Here is an 18321-nt window from a genome sequence, read left to right on the forward strand (position 1 = left end):
CATGCACAGTCACCTTGCCCAGAGCATCCACAGCTGGACCAGAGAGGCATCTCTGCAGGGGGTGGGCTGCCGCATCTGTATTCCTGCTCATGTGGGTCCTTTACTACACCAGCCAAAGAAGCAAATGTTCATGTTTTCTCAAAGGAAACAACAGATAAAAGTAATTTTATCCAAAACAAAATCAGTTGGCAGAAATACATAAGGAGTTTACTTTTCAGGGCTCAACAAGTTAACAATGAAAACAAAACTCTACAATTTTTATGTAATCAAGCTGCACACGTAACCTAGTCACTGGTAGGAAAATTAACTTTTTAAAGAAAAGTCATATTTACTCAATTGCATGTACATCTTCCTAACTCACTTTAATAATCACACAATTTTTAATTGTGAAAACCTGGTTATTCAATTAAAAAGTAGCATAGTTTATAGAATTTGCTTTCAACAGATTCATAATGATAAAGTTTAAACTCCCTATGGTCTCCTAATAATGTTTTCTTTCTTATTTCTTTTCACCATCTCTTTGTTTCTGTGGAAGACAAGGTTAAGGATTTAAATGGTGCTGATTATTAAGAAATTCTTAGATGCTTTGTCTCTTCCTACAGGTACTGCTGCACTTCAGCAACTCTGTGCAACTACTTGTAGTCCTTCCTGTGTTACAAGTCTATATTTAAGGCACAGCAAATCAAAGACAGATGTCTAAAACACTGAGTCCACAATGAAGTTTTAAATATGGCCAGCACAGTGAATTCTGTGATTAAATTTAGCCTTGTTATGCAACAGCGTATTTAAACAGCTGAAGCACCACAAATAACTATCTTATGCCAATATTAATTACAAATCAATATTCATTAAAAGCTGCCCAGGTACAATTATAACAGAGTATGTAAAAGCTAGGATAAGTACTGAATAGAAATCAATTATTCAAACACCTGAAGAATCAATTCTCTTGATTTAGTAATTACAAGTTCTTGAAATAATATTTCACAACTTACGTATAATCATGGGCAACTTATGCCTCACTTCCTTTTAAAATTATTTTCTTTTTATCTGAAAGCCAAATAAACAGAGAAGGAGAGACAGAGATCTTCCATCCATTGGCTCACTTTCCAAATGTCCACAAGGGTTAAAACTGAGCCAATCTGAAGTCAGGAGCCATGAGCTCCTTCTGAGCCTCCCATGTGGGTGCAGAGGCCCAAGGACTTGAACCATCTTTCACTTCTTTCCAAGACTAAGCAGAGAGCTGGATCAGAAGTGGAGCAGCAGGGATACACCAGCACCCACAGGGGACGTCAATGCTCCAAATGGAAACCTGACCTACTACAGCACAGAAGCAACCCAGCCTCACTTTCTCAGTATGTCAAACCACACCATGCTTCTGACACATCTGCTGGATGTGTTTAACAAACACATTGACATTTTAAGTTGATTCCTTAGTTCCTTGAATATCTAAGATACTCAGAGTAATAGCCATTCAAACCTTTCAAAGATCAATACATTTTGACACAATGAGTTTGAAAAACAAAACAGTAGGACTTCTTGAAAAATTACTTTCAAATGACTAACAACCCTTGAAGGTCTCATTAGAATCATTGCAGGATGGGGCAACTGTATACATAGCAAACTGATGACTAAAGAACAACATCCATTTTTCATACTTGGGAAATATTTCCATCAATATCTTAGATAGAACAAATAATTCAAAGAAGAGTTGTTATCCCTCCTGATCCACTTCCTCTTCTCCCTTAGCAACAAAGTCCTGTCCTTTCAGGAGAATCACACAGGAGGATGTGACCATTTGAGTAAAAAGTGGTCAAAGTGATATAACCACAGGAACAAGGGAACTGGGTTAGGCAGTGTGTCTCTATTTTTGTCCCTCAACTTCCATCTCTTTCCTGCAGCCTAGAAATTGACAGGTCAGACAAAATGACAGTAACCACCATGACCCACGGTGTGTGACTGGATCAAAGACCCAGGGGAAACCAACAGAGCAAACAGAGATCCAGTCCCAGATAACTGGCACAACCAAATCATTCCTGGACAGCCCACCTCCAGACTTCTTTGTAAAAGAAGAGAAACAGGGCCTGGTGCAGTAGCCTAGTGCCTAAAGTCGGCTTTGCATGTGCCGGGATCCCATATGGGTGCTGGTTCTAATCCCAGCGACTCTGCTTCCCATAGAGCTCCCAGCTTGTGGCCTGGGAAAGTAGTCAAGAACAGCCCAAAGCCTTGGGACCCTGCATCCACATGGGAGACCCAGAAGAGGCTCCAGGCTCCTGGTTCCAGATCAGTGTAGCTCCGGCTGTTGCAGTCGCTTGAGGAGTGAATCAACAGATGGAATATCTACCTCTCTGTCTCTCCTCCTCTCTGTATATCTGACTTTCCAATAAAAATGTTTAAAAGGAGAAACCAACATCTATTTTATTTTATAATTACTTCATTTCAGTACTTGCATCCAAACATAATCCCTAAAAACAATATTTTTATCCAGAAAATGAAATCTTAACCACTTGTACCATGAAAGTGATTATATTTTCCAATGGAAGAAAAAAAATTTCAATTCATTTCTACCTAGATGAACAAAAAAGTGTATCCTGAAACACATCTTCCTCAGTATTACAACACACTCAGGCATTTTTTATATCATCAGATATATGATAAACATATACTACTACTCTGGATAAAAGGACAGTGGGACTCCTTGTTACCCAAAGAGTCTTGTAATCTTTAATTTGAAGAGCTGCTAAGGGAGGGACTAAACAAATCTTCTTAAGGGTCGGATAATTTCCAAGGAAGAGAGGCTCCTAAATCTTTATCCTTTGAAGTACACCAGGGTTGGGAATTTTAAAAAACAAACAAACAAAAAAGCTGGAAAGTTACAAGCACAAAAAACACCAAAGCACAGAGGGAGGGGGGAAGAGCACCACAGTCAGGGGCTGACGGAGTTTTCAGAGCAGGCTCCCTCTGAGCAGACAGCTGCATACGGGATCTCTGCAGCAGATGGGATCACCTGGGAAGACCAATGATCTACTGCAATGGAGAAAAGAACCACCACCCACTGGAACGTACAGAAACGGGTTTTACATGACACACAGTGAGCCGGCACAGACGATAGCTGTGAGACTTGAATTGTGACAACTTGGAAGTGGAGATGTAAAGTACTCAGCTTCACATGAAAACATCCCCCCCCCTTATATTTTCCATTTTACTAAAGCATGTCAGCATTCAGCCAACGGGATATTTCCATCAACATAGACACCTTCGTCAGTATCCCTTCTAAGTGACCTCCATATCTGCTTGGGTCATGCACTTTTTATCTCTTAAAACTATTCCTTGTCTGTCAGTCCTCTGCTCCTGACATAAGTTCATGTCCTCATTCTGCTGTATTATGGCTGCCCTATGGGCGGAATTCTGAAGTCTAGTTCAAAATTTTCCACACCAGAAGGGAGACTTGCCACCTAGCAAAGGCCGTGCTTCAGAGAAGAAAAGCTGAGGTCCACAGAGGACAGCGCATACAGTGACTCGGGGGCCAGCCTAGAGCTCAGGTGCTCTCCCTTCAAGCTCTCATCAGACTCTGATGCCTCCTTCAGACAGATCATCACCGAAAAAAAAAAGAGTATCTCAAAAACTGATGTGCCAATTCCTGCCATCTGCTCCTCAGATGGATCTGAGTGCCAGCCTCAACTTACTAAGAGCTTGGGAAGAAGTAACTCCACTTCATGAAATACATGCACGTACAAACACACACACACAGTGCCATGACATGCGAAAAAACATTTACTTTAGAACAAAGGATACAGCAGAATGATGGACTGTGACTGTGGCTGAAGGACTATACTGGTGTAATACTACAGGGAAAATCAGTGGAAGGGAGGGTGAAGGGAGACATCCCTGTGTCTACGCAACTGTATCATAAAAAGTAAAAATAAAATCATATTAATTTTTTAAAAATAAAAAGATAAAGGAAAGTTGCCCACAATAGTCTGTATACCATTTTAGGTGCAATGATGAGCTCTTACAGCAACCCTAGCATACTGAAGGAAGCACATAACTAGTTGCAATGGAAATTTCTTACATTTACCCATTTTGGTAAAATAGCAATCTAGAGAGCTTTCAAATACAGTTATGTGCCATATAACATCATATCAAAAACTACTCATACATGGGGTAGTACCAGAGCTAGCTCTGCTCCGAGTGACTCGCTGATATCTCAACATGTCTACATGCACAACACAGTGCTCACACGTCACCTCACAACGCATCCCTCAGAACCCTTCTCCATTGCTAAGCAGCACATGACTATCGCATATTCACTGACAAACAGAAATAGATTTCTTCAATTCATTCTCTCTCTCAATAAGTCTTGGCAAACTAAGCCCGGCTCTGTAGCAATATCAGGATTTATCACAAACTCAGGCTTTATTAGCTAAGTAGCAACTGCTTCAACAAAGCATCTGGTATCCTCAGATATGTTTTAATTGGTATACATGTTAAAATACTCTTTGGAGAATAGAAACTTAGAAGATATAAATGGGTATATAGCAAAATTTCTTTTATCTTAAATAAGCTAACCATATATTGGAGCTGGTCTCTTGGAATTGGGAAAACATCCTATTTAAAGAATCATTTGTGGAGTACCAAGCACTGTACTGGAGCGTATGGAAATGGAAAAGGAAAATTTCAGTCCATTTTTTCTCTTTCTCCTTTTATCTGCTCCTTAATATACATGTTTTTTGCAAAATAATAAGGCTCATTTTTTCTTTTAAGTGTCCTATCATTACATAATTTTTTTTGGCGGGGGAGCGTGTGGGAGAGAAGGGTTTTGAGTGATCGGTTTTTTTTTTGTACCATCCTGAAGTTTAAAGTTCTTTTGCTGATATTATGTTATAAATATCTTCAATAATGTTGAAAAGACAAAGAAAACACAACAAATATCCAGGAAGACAACAAATATCCAGGAAGACAATAAGACAGTAAAATCAAGAAAACAAATGTACATGAACTTTTTTTTTAAGATTTATTTACTTTTACTGGAAAGGCAGATATACAGAGAGGAGGAGAGACAGAGAGGAAGACCTTCCATCTGATGATTCACTCCCCAAGCGGCCGCAATGGCTGGAGCTGAGCCAATCCGAAGCCAGGAGCCAGGAGCCAGGAGCTCTTCCAGGTCTCCTACACATGGGTGCAGGGTCCCAAGGCTTGGGCCATCCTCACTGCTTTCCCAGGCCACATGCAGGGAGCTGGATGGGAAGCAGGGTGACCAGGCTCAGAACCGGTACCCATATGGGATCCCAGCACGTGCAAGGCGAGGACTTTAACCACTACACTACTGCACCGGGCCCATACGAACAACTTCAGACTTTCACAATTTCATATGTCCCTTCCATCCTTTTAGAGATATTCAATGTCCTGATTTGCTATTTATCATTAACAGAAATATTTGTTTCTGTGTGTGTGTGTGCGTGTGTATGTGTAAATGCGTGTGTTTCAATGTGTGGACTATTTAAGCATAACTCTCATGGGGGTGGTAGAAATTTGGGCCATCATCTGCTGCCTCAAAGTGCATTAGCAGGAAGCTTGATAGGAAGTGGAGGTGGCATGTGATCCCAGGCTCTCTTACAAGCGATGCAGGCACACCTAGCAGCAGCCTAGTAAGCTGCACCACATCACAGGACTATATTTAAGGACTTATCCATGTTTGTAGGTACAGCATATCCATTCAAATGCTATACAATTATGTATGTATAGAGTTATAGATTCTACTATGGCTGGATGTTCAGCTGATCTCATAACTGCTTCTTTTACTGGGCCAATGAAGATTCAGGCACATGCTGTTTGTCCTAGAATTCTGATCAACCTCGTTATTTCCTAAATCATTCAACAAGACAACCCCCAGCTCAGCAAATGAAGCTTACTCACTCTTTAGGACTACACACCACCTACACAGTTCAAGAGAAGAGGTTGCTGAAATACCGGATTCTACTTCATGGAAGCGTTACCAATTCTTCACGACAAAGTAATAAAATAATCCAGGGACCTCTGGGGCTCAAAGTGTAGCAGACAGTATATCCCAGTTTTGGTAGATTATATCCCAACTACAGAATGACCCCAAATTCAACAGAGGAGACACAATTATAAAAACATCCATAAAAACAAACGGAACAATGGATTCACTATTTCAAGCAAATGGTATTATCCTCACATAGAGGAATTCACATTTATGCATTCAGAATAAGAAACTCCTATGTGTATCTGAAATTGTGTTTTAAAGAATGTATTCAAATTAAGCTGTATTAAAAAACAAATTAAGCTGTATTAAGCTGTATCTAACATCATGGTTAACAGCACAGGCGTCAGAATCAGGGATCCTCCAGCAGACTTCACTTTTATCACCTTTCCAAATTTTCTCACCTTTTATGTCACCTGAGCCTCAGTTTTATTGCCCATAAAAACTGGGGATGATAAAACCTTCGTGGACTTTATTTTAATGGGATTGAAGTGACAGAATAGTTGCTGCTGCTACTCTGCTATTATTAACTCTGCTTTTAAATGAGATCCAGGCTGGGGCCACAGTTCACATGCGGACAGCTGTGCGTGCACAATGTTTATTTATTTACTTACTCCTTTTTTCCCCTGCACAATGTTTAGAACTACTAATTCCCTCCAAATATCTAAGAAAGAATTCTAACAAAACCCAACACAAGGGTCTCTGATGGTGCAGGCCATGTCTGAATGTATGAGAAATTACAAGTGGTGTGAGATGAGTATATATAAAAAAAAAAAGGAATGAAAAAGGGAGGAAAGAGACAGGAAGTGCAGGTTCATTGACTATTTGAGATTTTGTCTCCGAGTGAAGTTGCTAGAGAACTACAGAATCTCCAAAAGCGAATCACCACAGGCAAGCTAGCAGCCCTATCTATTCACAGAGAAGGAGCCAGACGTGGCAAGGGTTGGCAACAGTGCCCAAGATTCAGAAGGAGAAAACGGCTCTGTTATCACTTGATAAATGTGAATGCATCCCTCACTGACCTTCCGAGCTTGATGAAACGTGCCAGCTAACAGAGACAAAGCTAGAAAACATGACTCCAGAAAACATGTCACACTGATGTGTCTAAAGCAATCACACTGCAGGTCACCATTCAAGAGCATGTAACAACAGGACGGCCATTCCTTTTTCCGCACTGCACCAAAGGTGCCCAGAGTCAAGGCCCAGGCACAGGGTAGACAGACTGGTGAGGCCGAGCCACATCTCAACACCCTGGTTCTATCAGTGTGGTGATAAAGTGTTCTTCACAGTCACCATGAGCAAGAATGCAGCAGAGGAATGCTGACGAATGGTAGCACACAGGATGACACCAGCTAGCCACATCCCCAGCCGACTCTGAATCTGTCTTTTGGGGTCTCTTTTCTCCTACACTGTTGCTAGGAGACTTCAGGAGGTCTGCACACACATTTACACTGGGCCAGGCTGCCTCTGGGAGCTCAGACTCCAGCCTTCACTAGGGCTGCCTTTCCTAACACGGCTCCAGACTCTCCTCTCCAATACAGTTGTCACTGTCACTGCTCCCCAAGCTTCTGGCTGTACCAGGCCTTCTAGTTCCTTAAGCCTCTCCCCAAACCCTACTGCTTTGCTCCCACAAGAGCCACGATCTTACATAAGCGCTTTTTTTTAATCTGAAAAGCAGAGAGAGATAGAGAGATCAATCTCCCATCTGCTGATTCCCTCCTTAAATGCCCTGTGCTGGGCCTATCCCATGGCTCCAGCTATGTCTCCCACGGAAGACAGGGACCCATATGCTTGCGCAAAGCTTTCACAACTTAAGCATGTATTTTACAACCTTAAGCATTTATTTTACAACCCAATGTTTTCATTGACTATCATGCTTTGGGATTCATACAGGTTCATGACTGCAACTGAAGCCCATTCAATTTCATTACTGACTTGATGTCAACATTGAAACATACTTTTCAACTCTCCATTTTTTCTCCAGAATTGATATTTGTAATCTATGTTTTACTGTTATATGCAAACTATCCTAAGATATGAAAAAAAAAAATCTCTTAGGTATGTCCTGAGGCACACAAGAAGAATGTTCTACTATAACTGAATAGATGGAAGAGAGAAGTTCAGGGAAAGGTTGAAGACATACAGATAACTGCAGAGGTGTGATTAAAAACAACAACAACTTGAAAATATTTTATCAAAACAATGTGGTGTAGACAAAAAAGTGACAGTGTGGCTAGGACAGTGCTCACGACACCCACATCATGAACAGGTAGCAGCACGTGATGCCTCAGGTGCTCGGACTTCTGCACATTGAGGAGAGACCAAGTTCCATGCTCCTGGGTTTTCCCTGGGCTAATCCCAGCTGCTTCAGGTGCTCTGGGAGTGCATTGTGCATGAGGGTTCTCTTTTCCCCACTCCCTTTCTCCCTTTCTCTGCCTTTTACAGAAGCAAATTTACATAAAAAAATCCAAAAGAAAAAAAAACAAGAAAGAAAGAAAAAAAGGGAAAACAGAGGGAGTAGAAGAAAGAAAAAGCAATCAGCAATGGTGGAGGAGTGAGCAAGGGAAAGACTGGGGCGAGGTGCGGGGTTGGCCTGCATGGATCCTGGCGGGGACAGCAATTCTGACCACCAGCTCACCCAGGTGAGCCTATCCGGTGAACCATTCAACATGCAAACAAATGAGCAGCCTGTGTGTTCTACATGCCTTATGGGAGTCGTAAGCCAGTGTTTGATCTCAGGTGTGCTTTATGTCTGTAACAGCATCAATTAATACCACCAGTAATACACATTAGTAAATAGAAACGCATGTGTGTCATGGAAAATATTTTATTAAAATCTAACCAAAATTTAAAGATTGGTTCTCTACCTCTACAAATCATGTAGTTTGGACTATTATGAAATTGAAATCATGTCAGCAAGAGTATCACATTTCCTTTCTACTAGCAGGAGCCTGCTGCATGAAACCAGGTTCAAATTGACCACAAAGCCAGCAATCCAACCTCGGAACACATGGCTTCAACAGACATTTAAGCCTATGTACACTCTGAAAGCTATACTCTTCTACTTCATGCTACATTATCATGAGAAAAATAGATCATCCCAAATATTTGTCTATTCCTATCAATAACCACTTAGAGGAATTACACATGGAGTACTAACGAATAACTCAAAAGACTATACCCACTGTGTGTCGGCTCATTTAAAACAAGTAAACCAAAAAAATTACATGTTCAAAGACCTGTGAATTCCTTTGGTGGAATGGTGTGTGCTAGGTCACCACGCTTTCTTTCTCTGGCATTGTCAAGTTCGATTTGCTAACAAGCCTCTGACAACAAATAGAGTAATAAATTTTAGGGTTAGCAAGCTAAACCACTACTAGGAATAATATTTTTGTTTACTAAGGAAGTTAAAATTCATTCAAAAAGAAATAGAAAAGAGAGAAACTTTTCAGGGAAGTGAATTTTACATATAGAAAAAGCAAATACTTACCTGGAGAATTAACACAGAGTCACATATTGGATTACATTGCAATTATACATTATGCAGTATTAAATCTTCACATTAAGGTAAGGACATTAAAATGACTGAAAATAAGAGGCATAATATGAACGGCCAATTATAAATTTTAAGACTACTAACTGATACAAATACTGAAGAATCAAAGGTCTATAAAACAAAACCCCAATGAAGTTTAATATGACTATTACTAAAGACACACCAATGTGCCAACAAGGGCAAAGTGACATAAGAAAGGACAAATCCCATGTTATCTTTCCATGACATTGTTTGCCTTAAGTTAAAAAGGAAAAGGGAAATAATTATTTCATAGAAGAGAAATGTATATCAAAAAATTAAATGAAGTCATTTCATAAGCACTAATGTTTGGACTCCCATACACATCAAACACGTAAACGAAACTGATGGAACATATTCATTCACTGCAGACTAATCTGGCTTCTTTGACATAACTCTGCAACCAATCAGTGGATAAGTACTGAGTTCTAAGGATACCAGATTATCTAGTATTGCCATTTCTGTTCCAAATACCAGAGCTAGACACCACAGTACCAAGCCTGAGTCTTCTTACTGAGAAGCTTAAAATAGAGATGATAGCAACAGCTACTGTTAGTCAGACTCATTCTTCCCTGAATGAAACTCATACTACAGAAACAGCAACCCAAACAAAACAGTCACTCCTTGCCAATTCTCCTGGTAATGTTATGTTCAATTATGTGAAGAATGAATGCTGCTATGTTAAGCAAATGAGGAAGAACTGAAGTCATAACTGGCACTAAGGAGAAAAAAAAATGGGATGGTATTGCTCTAGTAGTTAAGCCACCAACTAAAACACCTGTGTCCCACCTCATGGAGTCTGAGGTTTACACCCAGGTCCAATCTCCACTACAACTTCCTTCAAACACAGACCCTAAGATGAAGTGGTGATGGCTCAAATCGCTGGGTCCCTACTCCTACACAGGAGACCTGGATTCCGTTCTCAGCATTTTGTATCAGCCTGAACAATCCCAGCTGTCAGAAGCACTATACATTTCTCTTTCTTCCAAATAAATTAGTGGATTTTTCCAAAGTCAAGGAAGACATGATAAAATCAAGGGTCGTACTAAAATCTGAAGGTGCTGAAAGAAATTTCAGCTACTTCCCAATTAAAGAATGAAATAATTTTTTTCCATTTTGAGATTCTGGTGTCTGTGGTTCTAATTTTAATTTTTAAAAGGCTTATCTTAACATCGACGTCATTTACTCACCTCTAACTCCAAAGTCATTACTCTTGTTGTTTCCAAACTCACTTTTTCATGGATGGAACCATGATGAGGAAACACTTTCAGCTTTTTAAAAATCATTGTTTTAACTTTTGATAAAATTTTAATATACATAATGGTCAAAGGCTTAATATTTTGTCAAATAAAGAGTTCAAAAATACAAAGCAAAATGCCTTGCACATCGTTCAGAAGGAATATAGGTAATAGCTATAAATGATAATCAAATGAAACAATGTTGATTTCACTTACATATGGTAAAATTTATAACAGTCCAAGCTCATTAAAAACAGTCATATATCATCCTTAGCAAATAGTCTGACAGAAAATTAAAGCAGTTATATAAAACATTGTTTAAAAAAAAACCCTGATACACAGAGGCATTTCTTTTGTTTTTGCTTGATTCTTTTTTTAATTTTAGCTCCCACATATAAGGAAGAACATGTGGTATTTGTCTTTCTGTGTCCAGCTTATTTCCCTCAATGTGATGTTTCCAGTTGCACTTTGCAGACAGAACTTTTTTCGTTTTATAGCTGAATAATACCCGTGTGTGTGTGTGTGTGTGTGTGTGTGTGTGTGTGTGTCAGTGAATTCTTCTTTACCCATTCACCTGTTGTTAGACATCTTGGTTAATTCCAAATCTGACTATTGTGAATAGTGCTTTGGTGAACTCAGTAGTTCAAGTACTCTGCTATCACACACTCATTTCTTTTGAGTGTTTACCTAGTACTGGGATTGCTAGATTATATGACAGACATATTTCTAGTTTTTTAAAAGTATTCGCCATACTGTTTTCCACACTGGTTGCACTAATTTATATTATTTGTTTTTATTTTATATGAAAAGCAGAGATAGAAAAGTGGGGTCAGAGGAAGACGTGGGAGAAAACTTCCACCTATGGTTCACTCCCTAAAAGCCCACAATGGCCACAGATGAGTCAGGTTAGAGCCAGGTCTTGCACATGGGCCACAGAAATCCAAATACTATATCCAGTACCCGCTGCCTCCCAGTAGGCCTATTATCCAGAAGCCAGAATTCGTTGCAATGTCGGAACTTCCCAGGCTCTCAGCCACTGGTTGTAAATGCCTAACTGCTAGGCCAAAGTCTACCATGGACCTGAATTTAAATCATGACCTTACCACTTATTAGCTATAAATGCTTCATTCTTTAGGGTCTTAGGTTCTGTACCCTACAAACTTAAATAAGCCACCCAAAGTCCTATTATAATAAGAATTCTAAAAAATGTAATCATAAATACACAGCTCCTTGATATATAGTGGCTATTACCAATGCATTCCAAGTTAAATCCAATAACAACACCCTAGCATGTTCCAGGGCTTAAGTCTCATTAATAAGAAACTATGAACTCTTATTCCAAAAATATCAGATTTTGACAAAGATTTAGATTTAAAGTATCACAAAGATTTAAATGTACCACAGGAATATAGTATAAAAGTGACCTTACCAAAAAGTTGGAAAGGCGAAGAATGGTTCAATAAAAGTTCTGAATGACTTGTTTAGCAAATCCTTTGCGAATCATAGTATTAACAGTTAAATAAACGATAAAAAATATTTTCCTACTTCTTTGTAGAAGATATTTCTATGCTTCAAAAAAATATTGATTAGCGTTAATATGAAGATGCTGCAAAAGTACATTTAGTTCAAATTATTAGAAAAAAATCACTTGTGAAAATAGTCTTAAGTAATCAGTCTCAAAGAATCAAGATCTTTTAAGATAAAACTACTTTAAGCCAAAACAGCCTCTGGGGGAAAAATCAGCATCAATGATAAAAAAATATAACTAACTTTTCTCTTAGATCAGAAACCACTAGTAATTAAAAACATAGATACAAGCAAAAGATCACCTTCCATTCTCATATTAACAATGACTTAACACATTGTAAACCTCTTGGCAGGTAAGAATTTTAAAAAGAAGGGGAAGACACATCCCAAATGAAATGTCTCAATCCAGGAGAAAACATCCACTGAGAGGTAATCAAGCCTTCTTTGCTGGCAAAGCAAGTGTGGACAGGGGTCATTTACTTCCCACATAAGGTAGGACAAAAACACAATCCTCAGATGTTCGCACAAAAATCCCTTCCGCATTCACCGTAAACGCATCTGTCACCCAAGACCTCAAGATTAACAAGTACGCAGGAGCTGAGGAGGCCCCAGTGTCTGAGGCAGTGGTGGGGACAGCATCGGAGGAAGAGACCAACATGACTGCATGCATGACAGCAGCTTGCTTTGCCCCTCTTCTCCCTCAATCATTCAGGTTTTTAAAAAGAATTGTAGTTAAAGGTCAACCTAACATGGAAAAGAACATTTGGTTCTCTGATTTTTCTCTAAGTCAAAGTTGTTCTCTGCTAGAAAATCATCTTAAAGTTGCAAAAAATAAATAACAGGTATTCCCCACTAGAATCTCTGGAATCTAATCTAAGCTACTATCTCCCTCAGGAATATCTACCATATTCTTCTGAAATGAGAACGTTTTGTGGGCCACAGAAGTGACTGGAACACCACATAGAAGATGGAAGACTAGGACAGCCAGCAAGAATACCTCTTATTAGAAATCACACATAGATATACATACAAACATACGTTTCATGGTGATGGGTAGAACAGTACTACATCTTACTTTATAGTAATTATGAGCAGCTTTAACTTGCAGAGATCAAGAAGCACAGCAAAGTGTACTACAATAAAAACACAGAGAAAATAGAGTTTTAAATGTAGTACACAGAAAAATAAACTAAGTACAGACAAGAACCACCTTACAATGATATACACATTATGTTGATGGAAATCTTAACTACCCTTGAGAGCTGACTTTGGGCAACATCTGTTAACTATCCGCACCCCATGTGCCCATCTAGGAAATGCAACTGGAGAAGAAGAAAAGCTTTAAGATTCTAGTTTAATAATTCACTTATTCTCCCTCTTATGGATTCTATGCCATATAAGTCACACAGAAATGCTGAATGGCAGGCCAAGCTGCTAAGAGTAACAAAGTAAGACTTTCCTCTTGTGATAAGATCTTTCATACTTCACTTCAACCATGGTTCTTTGATCTTTTCTTTGTGAAAATAGTATTGCTATCATCTTTTAATACAGAGGGCAAGCTTGGCTTTTTTCTTCACGACCTGGATCGAAGTATATTTCTGAGGCTCTGACTAGAGAACCACACCTCACAGTCTTACCCTGCTTAGATTACTCAGTATGCCAAAAGGGAGCTATAACATGTGTGTTCTTATAACTCTTTGGCAACATACTTTCTCCGTATCTACAGGAACACAGGATAGTTAGATGGGCAAAATAGATCTGAAAATCTGAAAACCTTAAATTGAATTTAAGACCCTTTCCAAGCAATTAAAAGGTTACCAACTTTTCCTATGAAAATAACAGTTGTGTTTTCATTCCTCAGACAGATACAACTCAAAGTAAAACAAATAAAAGACTCATATTCACTGTCTGGAAGAGGTTTCTAAGACTGAAGGAGCAATGGAAACTGCTGATACGGTACACCCAGAAGTAAAAGTAATCAAAACAACAAAAAAATGAAATTATTCTAAATTATGCATGAAACTTTAGATTTATGTCTGGTATACAAAAATATTTTATATACAATATAAGTATTTTAATGTATAATGGGCAAGCACAACATAATTAAAGGCAAAACAAACTGTATTTGTTTTGGGGACCACACCTGAAAGAAGCAGCTGCTTTTTCTCAACTAATTCTTTAAACACTGACTTCCTTTTCTTTCAGCACTTCTATTTTGAGAAGCAATTTTTCTGCTGACTAAAATGGATTCATTCAAACCTTTAGGGTTTGAGAATTCTCAGGTCATTGTTTTCTAGGATCTCACTAAACCCCTATACATCTCTGCAAACCTCGCTGGTCTTTCTCCAGGAGCTGCGGCGAGGGACCTTTTCTGTCCTGAGTCCTCTGTGCCCTTCTGGAAGGGGCGTTGATAGTTGGCCAGGATGTCTCTGATTTTCTGCGGCAGTCCATGCAGCAGCAGGACCAAGCAGCACATTGTGCTGACATATATATGTGTGTGTGTGTATATATATATATATATTTTACTAAATGAGTTAAGTAGATAACATGTACTGGCTAGTGCCTTGAATTCACATTTGCTAATTTGCTATTTTGTTTCTCCAAACAAGCTTATAGTTTAACAAACATCTACTTGCATACATTGCATACACACACACACACACACACACACACACACACACGATCGCTTCTAGGAAGAGAAACTCTAGTTTTTGAAAAGCACTGGTGTTACCCCCAACACATTTACTTTATGCTTAAAGGGTTTTCCTTTACTATATTTACTTACTATTCCAAAATCTATTAAAACAAAAATGCTATATAAAAAGTATGTTTCTTTAAAACAAACAGGATAACGATTTTGTTTACTTCACATTCAGGAACACTTGTTACAGCCTAGGTCTCAAGAAGCACAGAAGAATACATTTAAAAATCTGGCAACAAATGGCAAATGGAGCACAAAATATTAAACTAAGAAAAGTTTGACCAAGTGCTGAGACAGAGGTCTTTACAAATGGCAACAGCCAAGATGCTCAGAGGATCAGGAGGGGCCCTCTACCTAGGTTGAAAGGGAAAGGCTGCACAGGGGGACCTTACAAAGTGGAATCGAGCAGACCATTCCTAAGGGTGGCCAACCAACACACATCGGCCAGAGAAGGGCAAGATACTGAGCACTGGCAGGTCATAAAACAGAGCAAAATGCAACCACTTTCGCTGGGCTGTAACAGAGATGGACGTAGCAGCCCAGAACAAACAGTTCAAGAAGATGGAATAAAGTTTGTAACAAGATCAAAAACAGACTCAGGCCCGGCACAATGTCTCACCAGGTTAATCCTCTGCCTGGAAGAGCTAGCATTCCATATGGGCACCAGTTAATATCCTGACTGGTGCACTTCCCATCCAGTTCTCAGCTTATGGCCTGGCAAAACAGCAGAAGTTGGCCCAAAGTTTTAGGACCCTGCACACAACATGGGAGACCCAGAAGAGGAAGCTCCTGGCTCTTGACTTTGGATGAGCTCAGCTCCAGCCATTGCAGCCATTTTGGGAGTGAACCAACCAATGGAAGATCTTTGTTTTTCCTCCTGTCTAAATCTGCCTTTCCAACAAAAATTTTTAAAATCTTCAAAAAAAAAGTGTCAAGAAGCCTGACTTTGATCCTACAGAGAGCAGAGCTCAAGGGCAGAGTCTGTCTTTCCTTCCAGACACTGATGGTTACAGCAGATGGACCTGGACAGGGCCAATGAGACTAAGGGTCATGTGATCCATCAGGGTGCCAATAGTAATATTTTAATGTCGACTCACTCATCTGATTTCAACAGACACTTAGCACATGTTTCTCTAACAGCATTCCAGCATACTAAATGTTGTTTACAATCATGTCGAGTGACCAGTATCTGGATTGACAATACAGTGAAAATAACAAAAAGGTATTTCAAGTGCTAACACAGTTCACTAGCCTTCAATCAAATCCCATTTTGGCCTTTATAAACAACCAATATCATAATTTTGCATTCTTTTAACCAAAAGGAACACTTTTAGTTTCTTTTAATTGCAGTCATTTGTTTGACCTGTTTTCTGTCCACATCCAACTTGTAATTCAGAAACAAGGACCCTGAAGGAATAAAAATAAGTCTAATACAAAGAATTAAGTCATGTCATGTAAGTATACACACACTAATCCAAAAAATCAATATTGAATTAAAACCCAAAATCACAATCATGAGCCTGAGATATTAACCAAAGACAGCAACAAAAGCAACAAATGTATATAAAGAAACTCAGTGTTTAGACTTCCCAGTCAGAAATAGTTCTTCCAATTCAACCATAGATACATTTTCAAAGTTAAATCTAAAATTATTATCAAAAGTCTAAACATACAACTAACAAACTAGCAGGCAAAATTTGAGAAAAGGCAATAACAACTAAATTCAGAGGCTAAAATGACCAATACATGAAGGTAAAATGTAGCTTGGAGATATATATTCCCTAAAACACTTCTGAATTAATAATACTGATTTGGAAACAGCTTGTTTCCTTTTAGAAATCAGGTATCCATCCCACAGAGGTGATGCTGCACAGCCACAGGCTGGCTCGCCTGTTGACGCGGCTCTGCCGCTCCTCTGCACTAGAGCAAGCTGGGTCCGCATGGTGACCCTATCACAGAATCTGCACCAACACCCCCACTCTCCCTTACATCTGCACTGGCCCTGTAGTCTAAGCCCTAAAACAACACAAACATTACTTTAGTTTTGCAACTAAATAGGCAGTATTAAAAAAAAAAACTCACTGGAACTTCAATTACTATGTATATCTGAACCTAAAAGTTTCAAACATCAAGGCTAATGCATCCAGCTCCACAATCTAAAAGCGCGTGCCCAAACACACACACACACAAAGGAAACACTTCCTATGTCAACAAATTTATTTCATCAAGTTAAAAGCACAGTTGTAATGAAGCAAATAAACCACCTTTCTAATCCACACAAACAGAAAAGTTCATACATTTCATGAGTCTTCTGAATCAGAAAACAGACCACTGTTTCTGGTGATGTTGATGATGGCCTGAGATGTGCAGAACATTCTATGAAACATTCTATGGCACTCTGAACATACAGAGAAACATGTGCCAAAGGCAACTTCTGATGGCGGGGGAAAAACACAGCTATGGATCAGTCACAGGACATGTTACCTCCCGTTGAACATTTAGGAAACGGGCACAATTTCTAAGCAACTAATCACAGGGCAGCTGGACAAGCACAGAACTTCTCGTACGTGCTAAGGTCTTCTGCACCCTGGATGAAGCAGGTTTTGAACTTTTCATCATTTCCAGTTTTCTCTGACAGTACAGTTCCCCTTTGGGGTACTGTCAAATAGACACTGAACAAAAACAACACACCCCATGTTGCCCCTATTCCAACTTCTACATTCTGACAGTCTACTATTACACCTTCACACATTCAGGCAAATGTTCCCCTACATGCCACCTCTGAACCACTCAAAACTGATGCTTAATACTGCTATAAAATAAACAAAAATTTGTCAAGTGGGAGACTTCAGGTTTCATTGAATGAGTTAGAAATTTGATAGGATGCAGCACAGAGTTTCGTGTTGGAGACCTGCTCCTATCACCCATGTTGTCACACTTGCATAGGCACATGGCATTCTCATCAGCTGTACCCTAAGCCACTCTGCCACCAAGAACAGTTTGTGCCAGCAGATAGGCCCCCCTTCAAGAGCTTCAAATGCCACACAGAACCTTCACTTACTGATGCAGAGCAGCCAACAGGGAAATAGAGCGTATGAACAAAGGCACGTCCAAGGCATCTTTACTTACCTTCTCACTAGGGCAGGCTTGCTGGCTTAACTTTTTGTTTCTTCTCTTGTCATAGCTCAGCACCAAACCGTGATGATTCAGCAGAAATCTGAACCTGACAGTTAAAAAGAAGTGGTTTTTTTTTGTTTTTGTTTTTTGTTTTTGTTTTCCC

The 18321-nt window shown here is 39.3% G+C and overlaps 1 protein-coding gene across 1 annotated transcript in view; it reads right to left on the minus strand.

The window, feature by feature from the left end:
* The window catches only part of BMPR1B (bone morphogenetic protein receptor type 1B), a 379571-nt gene that overhangs the window by 131313 nt on the left and 229937 nt on the right, over positions 1-18321 (minus strand). The window contains exon 2 of the mRNA XM_058667033.1: positions 18171-18264. The gene's annotated coding sequence lies outside the window, so the exon portion shown is untranslated. The remainder of the gene's footprint in view (positions 1-18170; positions 18265-18321) is intronic.

The sequence above is a fragment of the Ochotona princeps genome, chromosome 7 (assembly GCF_030435755.1).
Source record: "Ochotona princeps isolate mOchPri1 chromosome 7, mOchPri1.hap1, whole genome shotgun sequence".
Classification (NCBI taxonomy): Eukaryota; Metazoa; Chordata; class Mammalia; order Lagomorpha; family Ochotonidae; genus Ochotona; species Ochotona princeps.